Genomic DNA, 21,576 nt, shown 5'->3' on the forward strand with positions numbered 1-21,576 from the left:
GATGCAGCCACAGAGTCGCTACTAGGGTGAACCTTCAAAAAGAAAACTCGTTGCAACGTTGATTATGAGTTGTAGCGCATCCACGTTGCCATAGGCAACGTTCGCATTGTTACAGCTTTTAGCAAGGACTGCGCAACCTCACCATAGTCTACAAGGCCACCGATAGAAATATTAGCAGCCAAATCTAACGAAACTCTAAACCTAGGAAACCAAGGCGCAGTCACAGAAATCAGCGCATGATCAAGCAAAGGTGGGTCCCTAAAGCCCTCTTGCACGCACAAGGCTACTATGAGGGGAATGCCTGGATATGGATCCCTAAAGCCCACATGGCTAAGTTCACCATTCGTACGCCGCCCTCAAGCTTGATCACCCCAAGCCCCATAGAACCTCAAGACCATAAGCCCCAGTGCTTACCTCAAGACCATAAGCCCCAATGCTTTCTAGACCCACATCCATCAAGCTCATCCACGCACATGCCCAAGAGAGTCGAATAAGCCTATCGGCCCAAACGACAGACATCGTCACATGAGCCATCACTCGCTAGAGCCAACCCGACTATAATGATCCATTCTGAAGGCAATAGTCCATCGGATGTAACTACTACTTCCGCAACCCTAATCTAGGAGGTCCAACTGCAATCTCAAGAACAACCGCAGCTGGAACTGTTCATTATCAAAGGCTCTAGTGCTATCAAACCCCAACCACCAGCACGTCTTAAACCCTCCTATGAGCAAAAATCATTTTTGACACTGACCTCAGATCTAGCCGAAGATACGAGGGATGACGTGGTCGATTTCATTAGAGGACTAGATGCCACTTTTAGAGAGCTAGCTCTGAGCTACGACTGCTTGGACTTAGGCTTGTTGCCTGAACCTTTTGCAATCGAAGTTCATACGATGCCTTGTTCTTGGGAGACGTTTGAACTTGCCTACGCAAAAGCAGCTAACTCCACTGCTGAATTGCTCAATAGCGAGATCTCTAAAGAGTAATCCCTCAAATAGTGCTATTGTCATGTTGGGGGTCGAAGGTCTACCACCAGGGTTGAGAGCAGAAGAGGAGTGAGATATTCAAAGGGGAGAGAGGAGAATGATTGGGGTTTGATGGATTCTTGGGTTATGGAGAGAGTAGATGAGATAGAGAGTAACGAATATCTTACATAGCAGTGTCATACAAGTTTACCATAATAAACTTGGATCCAATTACATCAATAACCATAAGGTTTATGCATAGAACTATATCAGATTTTGTTCCATTTCCTACAACAAATTCAAGCTCTAATGTCCTCCATTTAATGAAGATACATGTATTGAGACTTCAAGATACAAGGTATAGAGAGATAGAACTCATTACAAGTGACATAGAGTCCAAAGGATGATAAAAATGCATCAATAGAACCACAAATGTACTTCAGCCCTGCATTAAAACAGTAATTTCCAGCCCTCAAACTTGACTCATAAATGTATACAAACTCATGGGAAAGACTCTCATTACAATCTCAACCAACGCCCTATTGTTTCGGGAGCATTGTCTACACAAGGAAGTGATTAGATTTTAAGAAACCCCTTCAAATGAATGAATTTTACCTGCCCTGTTTATGACAGTTTTGGGAAAGCCTATTCAGCCCATACATTGGCAAAAATCTCCTCTTGACTTGTCCCAAAGTCACTCAAGTACTTGGGCACAAGAAGGGCTTCAATGGTACACAAATATGGTAAGAGAATGGAAGAAGACGCTCATAAGAGCAGGCTGAATACCTTATCTCTGTTTTTCCCTTTCATGGACTATCATACAACTCATTTTCGTGTTACCAAATGGATGGGGCAAAAGGACTCTTACCTTCTTTGTTTGTATCTTCTCTTGATCCTTAGTTTTCTTTCTGTTTGCATGCTTTGGAGCATTCACCATAGTCTTCAACTCTCCCTCCAACTTCCACAGGTGTGCATGCCCAAAAAATGCGCTGCAAAACGTGGGCTGCACTCCTCTCCTTCTTCCACACAAAAAAGAGTTCACATAAATCATATACAAGTCATATAAGTCCTTTGCAACTATTACTCCGTGTCTCTTGTGGAGCTAGTCAACTTTGGACTGTTCTTGACAAAAGTTGGATCTTCCAAGCTAATGAACTTCAAAAACCAATGTGACATAACCTGTAAACTATCAATTACCACCTGTTGATCAAGTTGAAGGTCCTCATATACACTATCATTGCCATTTTTCTTGATACAAACTGAAAATTGCATGTCAAGTTACAAAGGAACTTATAATATTAAATGTCAACTAAGAAAAATGTAAGGGAATAATGACTGAATTATGTATGAAAGTTTCTTATGTGGATCCTAATGAAGTTTTTCTACAAACATAAGAACTCCATATTTTATGCCATGAATAGAAAACCCTTTGACAGCACCTCATCACGTCATATGATCAGCGAACCACTTCTACCATCACTGACCAAGAAATTGCAGAATTATCAAAACTTGCTGATACTGAATCCCCATTCTTGAGGCACTGGTACACTCTCAAGTTGCAATGGGAAGTAGAAGGGTGCCAAGTCATGAAAAATGTTGAGCAGTGCCGTGCAATCAAAATAGCGGAGTACGACCCCACGTACATCGCACCAACCTCGTATAGAGTGTTAACCACTCTTTCTGGCGGACCCCTGGAAGAGCACATCAAACAACACCCTTATCCCGATCACCTATTGATTGAGGAAGAGCTACATATTGCTAGCCGTGTTGCTTCCAGTGACTTTTTAACAAATATTCTCACTTACATCACACATGTGGGCATGTAACGTGTCCACTAGAATCCTCTAGGACACGTCTTGGCAGTCCATCGGAAGGCTGTCTAGAGAACTCCGCCCGGCACTCCCATGGAATGTTACGGGCTTTGTAATCTAGGTCTTTCCGCGTCTGCCACGTAGCGGAAGTGTCCTGGCCGTTTCCCACTTAGGATCGACCGGAATTAAGGTTTTCTAGTTTGGCCATTAGCTAGCGGCAACTAGCATCAGACTCGAGCAAACTACTTTACGCAGAAACGCCAGGTCTGAAGCGGATTCACGCTGCACTTGGTTCAAGGAGAATGGGAAACGAGAGGGATGCAAGGCTCGACCTCTCTGCCATAAGGCATAGTCCCATTCCGTTCCCCTAAAACAACGTGAATCGGGTAATAGTTAATTCTAAGTCATTGTACTCGTTACTTGTTTCGGTGATGACGATCATCCTCTGTTCGTTGAAGACTTTGAGAAAAGTTCCCGGCTAACCGGGACCACCCATCCATAGGTCAGACCCATGGTCCGTCCTCCGCACTTTCCTCGGTTTGTTTTAGTTATGTAATTACCTACCACATTAATTTGACATATAACAAACAGCTTCCTTGATTAACCCTGTTAAGCACTAGTTCCTTCACGTAATCTTATCACAGGACATAAAGAAAACAATGTCAAACAACTTCTTTGTTATCATTTTATCCCTTTTGTCTTTGAAATACAAGGAGTTCCGCCCGTAGGCTTGATCATAATCCGCCCGAAGGCTATCCAGTAATCCACCAGGGATCACTAATCCAAGTTTCCGCCCGTAGACTAGTATGCGGGCCTCGAGATCCAATCCCGAGTCACGTTAGCCTCTTGTGCAGGGCCCGGAAGGCGAGGGATTTACGGCCAGAGCCCCCTCTGGCACCCAAGCGTCCTCCTGCTCCAAGTAGAACTCAACGGAGAGACCTCTCACGGCGGGTTCGGTCCACGTTCCCGGCGCGGTTAACAACCCCCTTGGTTAGGGTCAGGCAGGCAGTCGGGGGTAGCTGAAGCTGCCTCTCCCTTCAGGCCTTCAACCTGAAGTATTTAGATATCTTTTCATCCTTTAGTTCATTGAGCAAACAATGCAAACAGTGTTTCTAAACTGTTACAAGCACAATCAATTTCAGTGGGTGTTTATTTGGCCAACTGTTAAAAAGTGAATCTTTCTCTCCGAATGCATCCAGCATTCGATCTGGGATCAAATTGCGACTTGGCAAGATCCCCAAGGGTTTGTTTGTTCACCCTTTTGTCCTTGGGTTAGGGCCATACCCTGTTAACCCAACTTAACCAATACCTTAGGTAATAGTAAAACCTGGCGACCATGTCGCTTCAATTTATTGATTGGTCATTTGCTTCCTGGCAAATACCTGGCAAATACCTAACTCTCCTTTTTCTTGGAAATTATTCCCCAAGAAAGGTGATGTAACAGGATGATTACTCATCCTCTTGTAAGTTAATTTTGCGCAATAACTTGCCAACCTCATTTCAAGAAATGACAAAACTCTCTTGTGGTCAAATCACAAGTCTATGCGATGTTGCAACTTTTGCACATGTGTTGCATCTATTTCACGGGATCATTTCACCCATTGAATGGCGTTTTCCGGTCACGGAATTACCTCCAGTCGAGTAGCAGGGTTTAGGGTGTCTTCTTACCCCACCCATTCCTAATTATATTGGTCACGATCCTAGGAATTTCCAACTCAGTCGGAGTTTCATCATTTGAACGAGTGATCCTTAGGATAGAAAACCTTAGACCATTTTATGCATGAGCATCCAATTGATTCGACATCTCGTGAATGTGTGTAAGATCTTTGGGTTTGCGGGTTTTGACTTGGCAACCAGTGTAAAACTAGGTCGAATTCTAATTGCACTAATCCCTAGTTAGCACTTGGGATACCTATCATATCGACTGAGCCATGCCCATATGAATCCCTTGTGGTTTAGGTTACTTAGACAACTTAATATACTTGTCTTGCGACAAGGATGATCCTTCCCTAAAGGTAATAAACTAAATCTAATGGAGAACAATAGTTACAACTACACCAATACGCGTAAACATGCGATTTATTGCTTCTACGCATCGCATGGTTCACGATAACTTTATCTTTCCTTGGTGTAGTAAAAATGCATGATAATCTGGATACTAACTTTTCCTAGGACCTACTAGGACTTACATCAAATAATCATGCCTACAACCTTGTTGTCTACACTTTAGAATCTTATGCTTTGACGAACCATGCAACCTTTCCTAAATGCGGCTCTTGATGAATGACATTTTTTCATGATGACTATGCAATACGCAACGTTCTTCTAGCTACAATGGAGCTCATACAAAACTAAAGCTAGTGATAATTTATTCCATTTCACTTGCAAGTCCATAAGATCATTCCCGTACTCTTCTATTTCTATTGGGTGTTAAATTTTCCTCATTAAATCATTACGAGGAGGAAGTTGCCTAACATGCGGCACATGCTTATTCCTACCATGTCTAAGAAGAAAAAATGCACTTATAAATTCCATTTCTTTGCCCTAAGTAATATATGTTCAGACTCATTACTTTGATAATGTACCAAAATAGCTACATGCAGCTAGTCTTCTAAGGCAGACAACTCGTTTCAATTTCATGTCCTGCTTCAACCTTGCCTAATGTTTCAAAATATACTTTATCAAATGTATTTTACCACTGCCACATGCCTTAAAAATAAGCGTAAAATGCATTCTCCCTTATGGAACTAAGCGCACCTAATCATTTCTTTATGCGAAAATAAACTTGAAAGAACCTGGACTTGTGGGCTCGGGGAGATACCCACTTGTATGCTCGGAGATGAACCTCCCGCAGTCGCACCTTGTGATCTTTTTGGGGCCATCGTAGATGTAGAGGATTTGGGCTCCGGTTTTCGTCCGCACCCCTTTATGGCTCTCTAAATATCGTACGAGTCTTGGCAAGTAGTCTCGAAATATGTTTACTTCTCCCTTATGTAGGAATACCCCTTTATAGGGTATGGATTTTAAGATCCCGGAAAGCTCGTGGAAACGGGCTTATGGGAGGTCTTTATGAGCTTCACCCTCTCCTCTTCAAGGTCCCGGGGGTATGAATAGACCTTTGGGGGATGTAGTGGAAAGGGGGGTTAAGGAAGCCCCCCCTTAGAAGCTTCTAGGCTTTTGCATCCACGTCGGGGGGGGGGGGGGGGTTCGTGAACCAGGCGGGGCGGCGGCGGACTGTGGCGGCCTGGCGGGACGTGGTGGCGGCTATGGCGGCTGGCGGCTCCCTTCACAGTGGCGACGGCCTAGTCTCCTTCCCCTTTCCCAATGGAGGCAGCAGCGTTTCCTTCCCTCCCTCTCACGGCCCGTCCTTCCTCTTCTCACGCTTTTCCTCCCCCCCCCCCCCCCTCACTCCCTGGGGAGGGGGGTTCTTATAGGCCTTGGGGGGAAAGAGGGCCTCCACACACGTGGAGGACTCCTCCTCATGCAATCCGACCCACTCCTCCTTGGCCATTCCTTCCCACACTCCCTCTCCTCCAGCCATGCATCGGCTGGGGGAAGGGATAATAATTAAAAAAATTTGCCTAAAATTTATCCAAATTGCCCCTTCAAAAAGGGTGTTCCCTTGCGGCTTTTACGGTCTTCAACCTCAGCCTCGTATTTACAATGTGGCGGCCTCATTTTTGAGCATGCACGGTATGGATTATGCTACCAATAATACGATGTAGGGGGTCACCTTGCACAGGATTTACACGGCGTGCGGGAAGTCAATATTTACGGTACGCAGTGTGCGGAAATATTACATTCTCTCCCCCTTAGAAGAATCGAGATGTCCTCATCTCGAGATAAACTGGGGATATTGAAGATTGAGAGAGCTTTCATCCCCCAAGGTAGCATCCTCTTCGGGATAATCTTTCCACTGGACGAGGCATTCTTTCAAGGTTCTAGATCTTAACTGTCTGACATCTAAAATCTTTTCCGGTCTTAGTTCAAGGACTCCTTGACTAGGCATTACAATTTGTTGGTCATCAAGTACATGATTTGGGTTGGGTACATATTTTTTTAAGAGACTGATATGGAATACATTGTGAACCTTTAGGTTATCAGGAAGTTGCAATTTATAAGCATTGGGTCCCAGGCATTTGAGGATTTTGTACGGTCCACAATACCTTGGACTTAGCTTCTTGCATTCACCTAGAGATAGAGAACTCTTTTTCGGCCGTACACGAATGAAGACCATGTCTCCTTCTCCGAAGACCCTCTCTTGGCGTTTCAAATCCGCATATGCCTTTTGTCTATCTTTGGCTGCTTGTATGTCTTGTCTTATTGACCTTATTTGGTCATCCATGTCCTCCAACATTTGTCTTGAAGCTTCCACTCTCAGGGTAGGATCAGAAAAATTTAGGGGACTTCGACAATCATGACCATACAATGCCTGGAAAGGCGTCATTTGAATGCTCTGCTGGTAAGAAGCATTGTAAGCAAATTCTACTAACGGCAAGTATTGAATCCACCTCTTCGGTTCTCGACAGCAGTAAGCCCTAAGCATATCCTCAATGATTTGATTTACTCGTTCTGTTTGTCCATCCGTTTGGGGATGGTAGGCAGTGCTAAAACAGAGCTGAGTTCCAATAGCTTCAAAGATAGCTCTCCAAAAGTGTGAAGTGAAAAGAGAGTCTCGATCGCTAATGATCCTTCTAGATAGCCCATGTAGCTTGAATATCTCTTTGATAAACACTCTAGCAATGTCGGAGGCTTTATAGTTTGTCTTTACTGGAATCAGGTGTGCAACCTTAGTAAGCATGTCAACTACAACCATAATGGAGTTGTATCCTCCTTGGACTTGGGGTAAGCCCACCACAAAATCCATACTGATGAATTCCCATTTCATTTGGGGAATGTCAAGTGGTTGCAATTTCCCTGGCATCAAGACATGTTCAGCCTTGATACGTTGGCAAGACAAACATTCAGTGACATATTTGAGGACGTCACCCTTGAGCCTCTCCCAATGATAGCTCTTCCTAACTGCATTAAGAGTTTTTGCATAGCCAGGATGTCCTGCGAAAGGGGAATCATGAGCTTCCCATAATATCTTTTGCTTAAGTGACTGGCTTGTTGGTATACATAACCTTGTTCTGTAATAAACAAGTCCATTATCAGTGGAAAATTCCCGATACTTAGCTTGTGACTTCAGATTCTGCTCTTTGGTGGCTATTTCTTTTATCATTGCTTGGTAGGCTAAGTCATGGCTTGCTTCCTCTTTAGCTAGTTCGAGTATAGGGTTGCTTGGCATAGATACCTTTGTAGCCAGAGATCTGGCCGTTGATGGATTCTGCAAGATTAGGGAGTTTAGGAATGCCTTGCGACTGAGTGCATCGGCAACCACATTCTCTTTTCCCGGTCGATACTTGATTTCAAAATCATACTCCTCCAATACTTCGATCCATCGACGTTGCCTCATGTTGAGCTCGTTCTGGGTAAAAATCCATTTGAGACTCTTATGATCTGTTACTAGAGTAAACTTGTTACCCAACAGGTAGTGTCTCCAAAGCTTTAGAGCATGGATGACAGCTAATAACTCCAGATCATGCGTGGCATAATTCTTTTCATGACTCTTCAATTTCCTTGAAGAATATGCTACGGGATGACCTTCCTGCATAAGAACACACCCCAAGGCAAGAATGCTGGCATCAGTTACTACCTTGAACTCCTTATTGAGGTCGGGAAGTTTCAGAATAGGTGCTGATACTAAACATTGCTTCAATTTGTCGAAGCTATTTTGTTCGGGAGTTGACCATGTAATAGAAGTCTGCTTCTTTAGTAAGTCGGTAAGAGGTGCTGCAATCAAAGCATAGTTTTTGATAAAGACCCTATACCATCCTGTCAAGCCAAGAAAACTGCGTATTTCTTTGACGGATACTGGTATTGGCCATTCAAGCACATCTCTGACTTTGGCTGGGTCTACTGATATTCCTTCTGATGATACTATGAATCCTAGATATTCAATCTGACGTTTGAAAAATGTACACTTCTTCATTTTTGCATATAGCTTATGAGACCTCATTGTCTCAAGGACAATCCGAAGTTGAGATTCATGATCTTCTTCCTGTCTAGAATAGACTAAAATGTCATCGAAGAAGACAAGCACGAAATCATCAAGATATGGTCTAAAAATATCTTGCATTAATCTATTGAAGGTGGCAGGTGCATTTGTAAGCCCGAATGACATAACTAGGAATTCAAAGTGCCCATATCTTGTATTGAAGGCCGTTTTTGGAATATCTTCATCCTTGATCCTGATTTGGTAATAACCTGACCTGAGATCAATTTTGGAGAAGATCTTTGCACCTTGAAGGCGATCAAGAAGCTCATCTATTCTGGGAATATGATATTTGTTCTTGACTATTGATTGATTCAACGCTCTGTAATCAATACATAGCCGAAGTGTTCCATCTTTCTTTTTCTGGAACAGTACTGGTGCTTCCCATGGTGAACTGCTAGGACGGATGTAGCCCTAATCTAGTAGTTGCTTGAGTTGTTCCTTCAACTCAATTGCTTCGGATATAGACATTCTATAGGGTCTCTTCGCAATTGGCACTAGCTTGATCTCATGATCTACTTCCCTTTGAAGCGGGAGTTCCGTTAACTCTTCAGGAATTACGTCCACGTATTCCCTCAGCCAAGTGGCCAAATCACTTTACTTCTTTATCAATATTCATAGTCAAGACAATCGTTGATTAAAAAGTTTTATTCCATTCATATCAGCATAGCCCTTTCGGGGTACAATTATTTCTTGGGGCGATGGAACAAGTTAATACATTAATTCGAAGAGAATAAGATATTATTGCATTCAGCTACAGGAACTGAGTAGTAGTACGGATTTGGGTCATCGATCTTCAGGAATCGATAGTTCATTGGAAGATTAGGGTATCTTTTCCTTTGATATCCCTTCTTCTCATGACGTCCCAAAACCTTGATTCGGTCGGCAGGGATTCTTTGAATCACTTCCCCGTACACCTACTTATTCTGGTTAACCCTTCGACCTCCGACCTGTAGGGTCGCGTTTGCATGAGCCTCAACGAAGATGAACAGCTTCACGATCTTCAAATCCTCCATCCACTTGATTCTCTTCAAGTTAATTTGAAGGTACGTAGGTTGATAGGCAGTTATGTAATAGATCCCTGAAACACCCATCCATCTCCGTTCCACGTACACAGGCGATGGATTGTAAATGCGGTCTAGGATGTTCATCATCTCAACCCTTTCTCGATAATCCGTGGAATGCATCGCGGTCATATACATGACTCGGAACACTAAGAACTTGTTCCATGCTTCATAATTCTGCAAGACAGCATTGGAAGTAAGGAAATGTTTGGACGGAAACAATTTCTTTACTTCATTTTTAATGAAATCTCATGAAAACAATTCCATTGTTGGTCGGCTCTGATACCAACTGTAACGTGTCCACTAGAATCCTCTAGGACACGTCTTGGCAGTCCATCGGAAGGCTGTCTAGAGAACTCCGCCCGGCACTCCCATGGAATGTTACGGGCTTTGTAATCTAGGTCTTTCCGCGTCTGCCACGTAGCGGAAGTGTCCTGGCCGTTTCCCACTTAGGATCGACCGGAATTAAGGTTTTCTAGTTTGGTCATTAGCTAGCGGCAACTAGCGTCAGACCCGAGCGAACTACTTTACGCAGAAACGCCAGGTCTGAAGCGGATTCACGCTGCACTTGGTTCAAGGAGAATGGGAAACGAGAGGGATGCAAGGCTCGACCTCTCTGCCATAAGGCATAGTCCCATTCCGTTCCCCTAAAACAACGTGAATCGGGTAATAGTTAATTCTAAGTCATTGTACTCGTTACTTGTTTCGGTGATGACGATCATCCTCTGTTCATTGAAGACTTTGAGAAAAGTTCCCGGCTAACCGGGACCACCCATCCATAGGTCAGACCCATGGTCCGTCCTCCGCACTTTCCTCGGTTTGTTTTAGTTATGTAATTACCTACCACATTAATTTGACATATAACAAACAGCTTCCTTGATTAACCCTGTTAAGCACTAGTTCCTTCACGTAATCTTATCACAGGACATAAAGAAAACAATGTCAAACAACTTCTTTGTTATCATTTTATCCCTTTTGTCTTTGAAATACAAGGAGTTCCGCCCGTAGGCTTGATCATAATCTGCCCGAAGGCTATCCAGTAATCCACCAGGGATCACTAATCCAAGTTTCCGCCCGTAGACTAGTATGCGGGCCTCGAGATCCAATCCCGAGTCACGTTAGCCTCTTGTGCAGGGCCCGGAAGGCGAGGGATTTACGGCCAGAGCCCCCTCTGGCACCCAAGCGTCCTCCTGCTCCAAGTAGAACTCAACGGAGAGACCTCTCACGGCGGGTTCGGTCCACGTTCCCGGCGCGGTTTACAACCCCCTTGGTTAGGGTCAGGCAGGCAGTCGGGGGTAACTGAAGCTGCCTCTCCCTTCAGGCCTTCAACCTGAAGTATTTAGATATCTTTCCATCCTTTAGTTCATTGAGCAAACAATGCAAACAGTGTTTCTAAACTGTTACAAGCACAATCAATTTCAGTGGATGTTTATTTGGCCAACTGTTAAAAAGTGAATCTTTCTCTCCGAATGCATCCAGCATTCGATCTGGGATCAAATTGCGACTTGGCAAGATCCCCAAGGGTTTGTTTGTTCACCCTTTTGTCCTTGGGTTAGGGCCATACCCTGTTAACCCAACTTAACCAATACCTTAGGTAATAGTAAAACCTGGCGACCATGTCGCTTCAATTTATTGATTGGTCATTTGCTTCCTGGCAAATACCTAACTCTCCTTTTTCTTGGCAATTATTCCCCAAGAAAGGTGATGTAACAGGATGATTACTCATCCTCTTGTAAGTTAATTTTGCGCAATAACTTGCCAACCTCATTTCAAGAAATGACAAAACTCTCTTGTGGTCAAATCACAAGTCTATGCGATGTTGCAACTTTTGCACATGTGTTGCATCTATTTCACGGGATCATTTCACCCATTGAATGGCGTTTTCCGGTCACGGAATTACCTCCAGTCGAGTAGCAGGGTTTAGGGTGTCTTCTTACCCCACCCATTCCTAATTATATTGGTCACGATCCTAGGAATTTCCAACTCAGTCGGAGTTTCATCATTTGAACGAGTGATCCTTAGGATAGAAAACCTTAGACCATTTTATGCATGAGCATCCAATTGATTCGACATCTCGTGAATGTGTGTAAGATCTTTGGGTTTGCGGGTTTTGACTTGGCAACCAGTGTAAAACTAGGTCGAATTCTAATTGCACTAATCCCTAGTTAGCACTTGGGATACCTATCATATCGACTGAGCCATGCCCATATGAATCCCTTGTGGTTTAGGTTACTTGGACAACTTAATATACTTGTCTTGCGACAAGGATGATCCTTCCCTAAAGGTAATAAACTAAATCTAATGGAGAACAATAGTTACAACTACACCAATACGCGTAAACATGCGATTTATTGCTTCTACGCATCGCATGGTTCACGATAACTTTATCTTTCCTTGGTGTAGTAAAAATGCATGATAATCTGGATACTAACTTTTCCTAGGACCTACTAGGACTTACATCAAATAATCATGCCTACAACCTTGTTGTCTACACTTTAGAATCTTATGCTTTGACGAACCATGCAACCTTTCCTAAATGCGGCTCTTGATGAATGACATTTTTTCATGATGACTATGCAATACGCAACGTTCTTCTAGCTACAATGGAGCTCATACAAAACTAAAGCTAGTGATAATTTATTCCATTTCACTTGCAAGTCCATAAGATCATTCCCGTACTCTTCTATTTCTATTGGGTGTTAACTTTTCCTCATTAAATCATTACGAGGAGGAAGTTACCTAACATGCGGCACATGCTTATTCCTACCATGTCTAAGAAGAAAAAATGCACTTATAAATTCCATTTCTTTGCCCTAAGTAATATATGTTTAGACTCATTACTTTGATAATGTACCAAAATAGCTACATGCAGCTAGTCTTCTAAGGCGGACAAGTCGTTTCAATTTCATGTCCTGCTTCAACCTTGCCTAATGTTTCAAAAGATACTTTATCAAATGTATTTTACCACTGCCACATGCCTTAAAAATAAGCGTAAAATGCATTCTCCCTTATGGAACTAAGCGCACCTAATCATTTCTTTATGCGAAAATAAACTTGAAAGAACCTGGACTTGTGGGCTCGGGGAGATACCCACTTGTATGCTCGGAGATGAACCTCCCGCAGTCGCACCTTGTGATCTTTTTGGGGCCATCGTAGATGTAGAGGATTTGGGCTCCGGTTTTCGTCCGCACCCCTTTATGGCTCTCTAAATCTCCTACGAGTCTTGGCAAGTAGTCTCGAAATATGTTTACTTCTCCCTTATGTAGGAATACCCCTTTATAGGGTATGGATTTTAAGATCCCGGAAAGCTCGTGGAAACGGGCTTATGGGAGGTCTTTATGAGCTTCACCCTCTCCTCTTCAAGGTCCCGGGGGTATGAATAGACCTTTGGGGGATGTAGTGGAAAGGGGGGTTAAGGAAGTCCCCCCTTAGAAGCTTCTTAAGAAGCTTCTAAGAAGCTTCTAGGCTTCTGCAGCCACGTCGGGGGGGGGGGGGGGTTTCGTGAACCAGGCGGGGCGGCGGCGGACTGTGGCGGCCTGGCGGGATGTGGTGGCGGCTATGGCGGCTGGCGGCTCCCTTCACGGTGGCGACGGCCTGGTCTCCTTCCCCTTTCCCAATGGCGGCAGCAGCGTTTCCTTCCCTCCCTCTCACGGCCCGTCCTTCCTCTTCTCACGCTTTTCCTCCCCCCCCCCCCCCCCCTGACTCCCTGGGGAGGGGGGTTCTTATAGGCCTTGGGGGGAAAGAGGGCCTCCACACACGTGGAGGACTCCTCCTCATGCAATCCGACCCACTCCTCCTTGGCCATTCCTTCCCACACTCCCTCTCCTCCAGCCATGCATCGGCTGGGGGAAGGGATAATAATTAAAAAAATTTGCCTAAAATTTATCCAAATTGCCCCTTCAAAAAGGGTGTTCCCTTGCGGCTTTTACGGTCTTCAACCTCAGCCTCGTATTTACAATGTGGCGGCCTCATTTTTGAGCATGCACGGTATGGATTATGCTACCAATAATACGATGTAGGGGATCACCTTGCACAGGATTTACACGGCGTGCGGGAAGTCAATATTTACGGTACGCAATGTGCGGAAATATTACAGGGCACTCGACCTTTTGATCTAGATCGTGAAGCTCAGTTAGAATACAACCTCGAATTCTACACTTGGTTCCTACGCTGGTAACTCCTAGACCCATTGCAGAATGCCCCTGACCTCCTAACCTTCAATCCTAGGAAGGATTCTTCTTGAGCTGGAAGGGGAGGTGGGTGAGGTGAAACGCATAAACACGTAAACAATGAGCAAGATAGGAAAAATGGCACGATAACTTTGAAATAAAAGGCAAAAAGTTAAAGTCGGAAGGGAAGATTCTACATTGGATGGGATTTTAATGCTTTCATTTAATAAGCATATAGAGTCTTTCTTTTTAATTATGACTTTTCCAGCGAATTATTAATTTGGAAGCACTAATGGAAACTTGGGATTATGATAGGAAAAAAAGATGTCGTAGCAAGTCCGCGCCCACCAACTTCCATTCACGGAGGAGAAAAGAACGCAATACCGCATCACTCTTGAAAGCCGCGCCTACAACTAGCTCAAGTTCCGAACCATTCATAATGTAGAGGGTGTGGTGGCCAAGGAGGAAGCGACCAAGAGAGTCATCGAGCAATGCAACCTCACCAAGTACCTTGAGAAATTTGCGCAAGAGCCTAACCACATGAAGTCTGTGGAGTGTCTCAGGACATACAACCCTGATAATGAGTGCTGCATCATCATGGTGGGAAGGGGAGAAAATGCTAAATAGGTACAGGTTCACTTAAATTGGTGGAAAAGGCATTGGGATTGGAGCCGAAGATAGAGAAGAAGCAGAAGAGGGATGTGTATGCCATGTTGAAAATGAAAAAGGAGGATGTGCTAACTAATGATGGCATTAGCATCCAAGACATTCCTGATGTGGAAGCCAGACTACAAGCGAAGCTAGTGCCGGCGCTCTTCTCCAGCCACCAGTGCTACAATGACTTAATGCATCGAATCAGTGTGTCTGTGCGAGAGAATGTAGCATCTCACACCTTGCATGAACTCAACTGGAAGGGATATATGTATGCAAAACCATTGACCAGGCGGCTAAAGTACTAGCTTTAGGAAGTACATCAGCAGGAGGGGAGTCCCCAGCTTCCAAGGCCATGGAAAGAAAAAAGGCCTTGTCCAAGGCCTTGTTTATTGCCTATGGAAGTATTTTGACTGCACTCATCTAGGAGGCAGTGAAGGAGACACAAGATGCAGAAGAAGGAGAAGGAGAAACGCTTGACAGGTCACCCCCTCACCAGGACCAAGAGAAGTCCAGTGACAGGACCGAGAGTGATAAGGAAGGGCAGGAACAAGAAGAACAATCGGGCAAAAAGTAGGCCAAGAAACCCAAGAAGAAGACGGCACAAAAGAAAAAGAAGTAGGATAAAGGCCACAAGAAGGAGAAAGATGATTTGGAGAAGGCAAAAAGAGAATCCCTCAAGAAGGCCGAGGAGAGGGAGAAGAAGAAGAAATAGGAAGAAGAAAAAGCAAAGGAAGAAGTCAACAAGGCTAAAAAGGTATCGAAACAGGAGGCCGAGAAGAGGAAAAGGAAAGAACAGGAAGAAAAAGAGAAATTGGAGGAAGAGTACAGGAAAACTGAAGAAGAAAGGCAAAGAAGAGCTGCTGAGGAAGAAGAGGAACTGAGAAGGAAGGAGGAGGAGGACTTGGCCAAAGCCACACGCCGGTCCATCTAGCACCAGAGCAAGGTCGATGATCTGGGAGCTTGGAGCCCGCTAAGGGAAGAAGGGCCTGGTTCCAGTACATAGGTAGGAGAAATCATGCCGCCCGATGTCCTTGAAAGCAAAGGCAAGGCCCTTATCCATCCTATCCCTACCCTCATGGAGACTCCCACCGAACCAACCACCATCACCCCTAGCATCCCCACCAGCGTAGAGGTCTCCAACTTCGTGGAATGGATGCAATATTTTATCAATAAGGAAGTGGCCCAGGGAAAGAGCACGGAGACCACGGCCACGGGGCAAAACAGACCAGCCACAGATGCTGAGTCAAGACAAGACCAGAAACGTCAGAAAGTGCAGGCCTCGACCACTCCAATCCACACAAGAGTGACGCCACCAGCCAATTACGGCAAGTACGTCACCGAGTTGCTCTCCTAGCTGGAGAAGGCTAAGGAGGAAAAGAAGATGGTTGTGGCTAATTTGGTGGCAGAAAAGGAGTCGGTGATTATGCAACAATGAGAGATCTTTGATCTCAAACAGGAATTAAAGGCCAAGGAGGACATGGAAGAGAGCTACAAGCAACGGCTAGAGGATGAAAATCAGGATCTGGTGCACATGTAGAGAGAGTATAAGCTCCTATTGATGCAACATGGGGAATTGAAGGCAAAAACTGCCAACATTGAGGAAATGATGGAGAAATTGAATGCCAAAGAAGAGGAGAGAAAAGAAGAGAGGAAGCAACAGCAAAAGGAGATCGAGTCAATGGCTGATCAGCTACACTTGGGAAGGAAAGAGCAAGAGAACATGAGAAGGGAACTGAAAGACCAAGAGTAGAAGCTCATAACCCTGGTACAGAAGCAGGGAGAGAGCATGGAAGAAATGAATAAGAGAGCAGAGGAATGGGCAATGCAGAATGAAAAAAGGGTGGACACTGACACGACGAATTGCTTTGGTGGAGGAAAAAAAAATCATCGCAGAGAGTAAAGCAGAAGCCACCCAGATAGCCTTCAATGCCCAACAAAAGGCTTTCATTAACACACTAATGGACACGACCCGCCCAGAGGGAAAGGAGCCATTGGAGGTGGTATAGAAAAAACTGAGCATCACACACAGAGCTCTGCATGCAGGGCTGTAGATGCCACCCCAACCTGTGGAGGTTAGGCTGAGCCTAGAAGAGCAACGAAAGTACCTGCTACTAGCTGGCCTAACCCTCCAGGAAATTGATGCAATGGGCTTTGAAAAAGGGGCACAACAAGAAGATCGGCAGGGGGAGGAGGCTGAGCTTGAATTCGATATGGGGAGATTCAGAGAAAAGGTGATCCCACAGCCCCCTTCGCCGCATGTCCAAGAGCAACAACAGGTTGATCCATCTGCAGAGAGACAAGCCGCACTCAAGGAAAGACGGAGAAAGTTAGTCGAAGAAACTAGGAAGTAACTAAGAGCCAAATCGGTCGTGCAGCTATCCACACCCCTTCCACCATGCCCCGATGACCTCCTTGCTGGATTCCACACAGAGCTCGTGATTTGGAAGCGGCAGAAAAGAGAAAAAGACCCATTCATCTTGAGCTTCCTCATGCCCAACAACCTGCGAAGGGTCCTACCACTCAAGGTGATGGAGGAGGTGATCGTGACTGGCAGCCGACTAGGACAGAAGTGGATGGAGGAAAGGGAGAGGACCCTCACTCTTTGGGAAAATGAAGAAGTTGAGTTTTGGCAAAACAAGGTGTTTGAAGTACCACATACAGAGATATAACTGCCAACCCCTATGGAGGAGGCGAGTGTGCAACATAAGCATGCTCGCCTGGATGGCTTTTTACAACACCCTGTCCTACGAGAGGAACGATGCCACGTTCATGGCGTACCCTTATAGGGTAGGTGTGGATTTTGTTGCCACCCTCCATAGGCATTATGATTTTCCTATCATCTACAAATCCAATGCTACCTCCTTCGAACATGCCCTCCTCTTCGACTGGGGAAGCCTAAATGATTCCGTGACGCATTTCCTCGCGAATTTCTCTTCATGCCCCGATCCAGTCTTTGTAACTACCTATAATTATCTTAGGTTACTTAAGTTATTACTCAAGTAGGACCAACCCCACTAGAATGTGGCTCCATTTGGCTTCTCTAATGAACCTTATTACCAAGCTTCCGCAAGCACCCGAGTTTACACATGGCCCTACCCTCACACGACTACTTCATCAACTGCCTCTTAAACTCCAACAGTAGCCAAGAGTGCCATGGGATTGGCACCCGTCTCAGAGGGGGTAATGTTAACCCCAAGTCAAGAAGGCGGAATAATGAATGAAAAAGTAGGAAGAGCATGGAAAAAGAGCAAAGGCATGCAAGCGGCCTCTAAAGCTAAGTTGGGGCCAAAAGCGTAATTTTAAATGAAAGGCGCCTCAAAAAACTCCAAAAGCTCGTGTAAAAGAGTGCCAGGCTCCCTCCTGTGCCAATTGTAAAGTATTAGACAGGTGTAGGCTAGAGACATAAGACTAGAAGAGGGAAATAGAGAAAGGACCTTGCCACAATGGTCAGTCATGTAAAAGAAAGGGATGGGTGCCCATGGGAATTTAGGGTTTTGTATATAAAGTTCAAAAAGTGAATGGAAGCTCATTCTTTGGTGTGTGGCTAACAAGAGCTATCTTCTTCTTCTTCTCTTCTTCTCTTCTCCTTGCTTGTGTGTGCTCTTGAGAGAGGGAGTATGAGGGTGTGGGAGAGTGGGTGTGTGGGAGTGAGGGATCAAGAGGGTAAAGCTCTTCACCATCTCCTCTTCTCTTCTTCTCTTCTCTTCTCTTGTCTTCTCTTCTCTTGCGCGCGCGGCTATAGTGGATGGAGCTTGGAGATGGAGGAAGCTTGAGGATGCTTGAGCTAGCATCTAGGATCGTGGAGCTACCGGTGTGTGCAAGAGAGAAGGCAACTCATATTGGCATCAAGGTAAGCTCACTACACTTGTAGGATCGACTGCGCGTCGGCTAGGTGAGAGATAGCCATTAGAGCTCGCTTGGAACGCTTGAAACAATAAGCGGTCCGTGCGTCTGGGTGGTTGAGCGAAAGCTCCCACAACTATGGTGTTGATCATTGCTTATACGTCATGCAAGCCTTCAGGATAAGGGGCAAATGCAATTCAAGAGCATGAGAACCTACCATGAGATCACTCCAACATGGAACATCACACGTCCATGATTAGTTTTTGGTCTTTGGGTTCATAGGCTCAGGAGATGTGAATGGTTTTAATCAATCTATCACATTTGAAGCATTACATGATGACAAAGTAGAATGAAGGGTTTTTATCAACAAGTTGCATGTGAGATTGATGAATGGTTGAGCATATTCAAAGTGAAGACATTGATATGGGTATGTGATTGCATCACATTCCAAGGTGACTTGATTCTCTTGGTGAGCCTGTACATAGTGAATAATACATGAACCTATGTACAATAGGTTTGAAGCAGATCAAGTTGGTCTTCTTATGGTTATTCATTGTACTTGAATGGTTTCAGCATTACTCAAACCTGATGAATCCATTGATTTTATCTATGGAGTTAGTGTGTTGGATTATTGTACATATGAGGCTTACAAAAAGAAATGATTTAATAGGCTTGGAATTTCATATTGCAAGAGCAAAATCTCTTTGTAGCTTTGGATATAACCTATGCTTCTTAATAGAGGTGCTTCTTGAAAATGTGCAAATCTAAAGATTGGAAGACTAGCATTTGAAGATGTAGAGCAATTTGGATTAAAATGATATAGGAGCTTATGGGTATACAAGTAATATCTGTATAGATGATGGTAGGCAAGAATATGCAAATAAAAACTCAAAAGAGAAAACAGAGTGGAAGAAGCCCCATTGTGATCTTCAATCTTCAGAGTAATATGCTTGATTCATGTTAACCCTCACATGAACAAGGTGGAAAATCCCAAAAATCTAAAGCAAAAAACAAGGCCGAAGCAAAAGTGAAACGGAAGACGAAGGCACGCCAAGAAAAATCTGGAAACACAAGAAGTGCAAAAAAATCCTAAATCAAGGACAGAGATGTACAAGAAAAAGCATAAGTCGATACTTTTATAAAAGAGCGCAAGGCGCACCATGATTTATTTTAAGAGCCTTGGGCTCTCACCCATGCAAATTGTAAAGGTATATGGGCGGTAGGAAGGAAGATAGGAAGATAGGAGGACAATGGGAAAAATGGCCTAGAGGCCATAGCCGACCATGTAAAAAAGAGGATAAGGGGATGACCGCCCAAAAGGGATTTAGGGTTTTGTATATAAAGTTGAAAAGTGAATAAGAAGCTCATTCTTGTGTGTGGCCAAAAGTAGCTCTCTTCTTCTTTTTCTTCTTCTTCTTCCTCTTCTTCTTCTTCTTCTTGCTTGCTTGAGCTTGTGCTTAAGAGAGGAAGTGTGAGAGTGTGAGAGAGTGAGTGTGTGAGGGTGAGGGACTATGGTGGAGAAGCTCTCCACCTTCTCCTCTCTTCTTCTCTTCTATTCTCTTCTCTTCTCTTGCTCACGGCAATGGAGATTGGAGTGTGGAGCTTGAGTATCGAGCTCACTTGAAGCTTGCACTTGGATCATGGAGCTACCAGAGTGCTCAAGAGAGGAAACAACTCGATCGGGCATGGAGGTAACCTCACTACACTCATACAGAGATAGCGTGTCGGCTATGTGAGAGGTAGCCATTAGTGCTCAGCTTGAAATGCTTGAAGGAATAAGTGGTCCGTGGGTCTTGGCGGTTGAGCTTGCACCTTTACATTTTGTTTCTATTTGCCGGGATCGACGGATTCAAGCCTTGAGTACTTGCACGCTCCAAATCAAGCATTGAAGTAGGGGTTTTTTCCAAACCAGTGCTTGAGGTGGATAGGAAGGAAGCGAGAGAGTTTGAAGAGGTATTTGATCTCCTTAGCAAGTAAGCTTTTGGTTTTTTGGATTTGGAAAAGTAGGTTGGAGTAGTGTAGGTTTTTTCTCTGTGATTTGGATACATTAGGGTAGGAAAAAACAAAGAAAAAAAAAGGAAAACAAGCATTGGGATTTATGCTATCATAACAGGGCAAGAGGGTTTGATTTGTTGCCGATTTGTATTTTGGAGTTTATTTGCTATTCTAGGTATATACAATCCTTCATTAGGGTCTATTTTTACATTATGGAAGTTTGTGCGATCCCTCATAACCAAAATCATTAGAATCAAGTCAATTTTTATCATCCTTGGAAAACCCATCCGCAAGAGTCAGACACAGTTACCAAGGTCCGACTCCTTGAATCGAACCGTCTAACTCCTAGAGTCAGACGTACCAGTTGCACCAGTCAGACTAGATTCAGGTCCAGGACCAGGTCAAACTAGTCTAACCACCTTCTGTCAGACAACCCCCACTCAAACCAAACTTGGGAATCAGACCACCTTGGTCTGATCGGGCTACCATCCAATCGAAATATCCAATCGGACTCGGAACATCTGACTCCCAGAGTCGGACCACCTAGAATCAGAAAAAAAACTATCAAAATCAGACAGAAGTTTGTCAAAATCGGACAGGTGAATAGAATACAAATTTGATACATCTAAGCCCTAAAACCGACCCAACGACTGTATAGAGCCAAAAGCACATCATAGATCTATCACTGAGCTAAAATCTAGAGCAAGTAGTTCAAAACTTGGCTATGAATAGTCCTTCAAATCATGCATGGTATTTAGCATAATGGCCCTATACGTCGGGGGGAGTGCCTCCCCGAACCCCTGTAGAGCGGGTTCTGTCCCCTCTGCACGTGACTCCTCCAACACTTCCAAAGCACCTAAAGCCTAAGCTTGAGGAGAAATCTCTTGAAGATTTGGCCAAGGAGATGGTGCATCTGACCAATGAATCAGAGATGAAGTGCATGATGAAGCTTGATCACAAGTTGACAGCCATCAC

This window comes from Lygodium microphyllum, chromosome 9 (genome assembly GCF_053477565.2).
Source record: "Lygodium microphyllum isolate KBCC chromosome 9, Lygodium_microphyllum_v1.1.10, whole genome shotgun sequence".
Taxonomy (NCBI): Eukaryota; Viridiplantae; Streptophyta; class Polypodiopsida; order Schizaeales; family Lygodiaceae; genus Lygodium; species Lygodium microphyllum.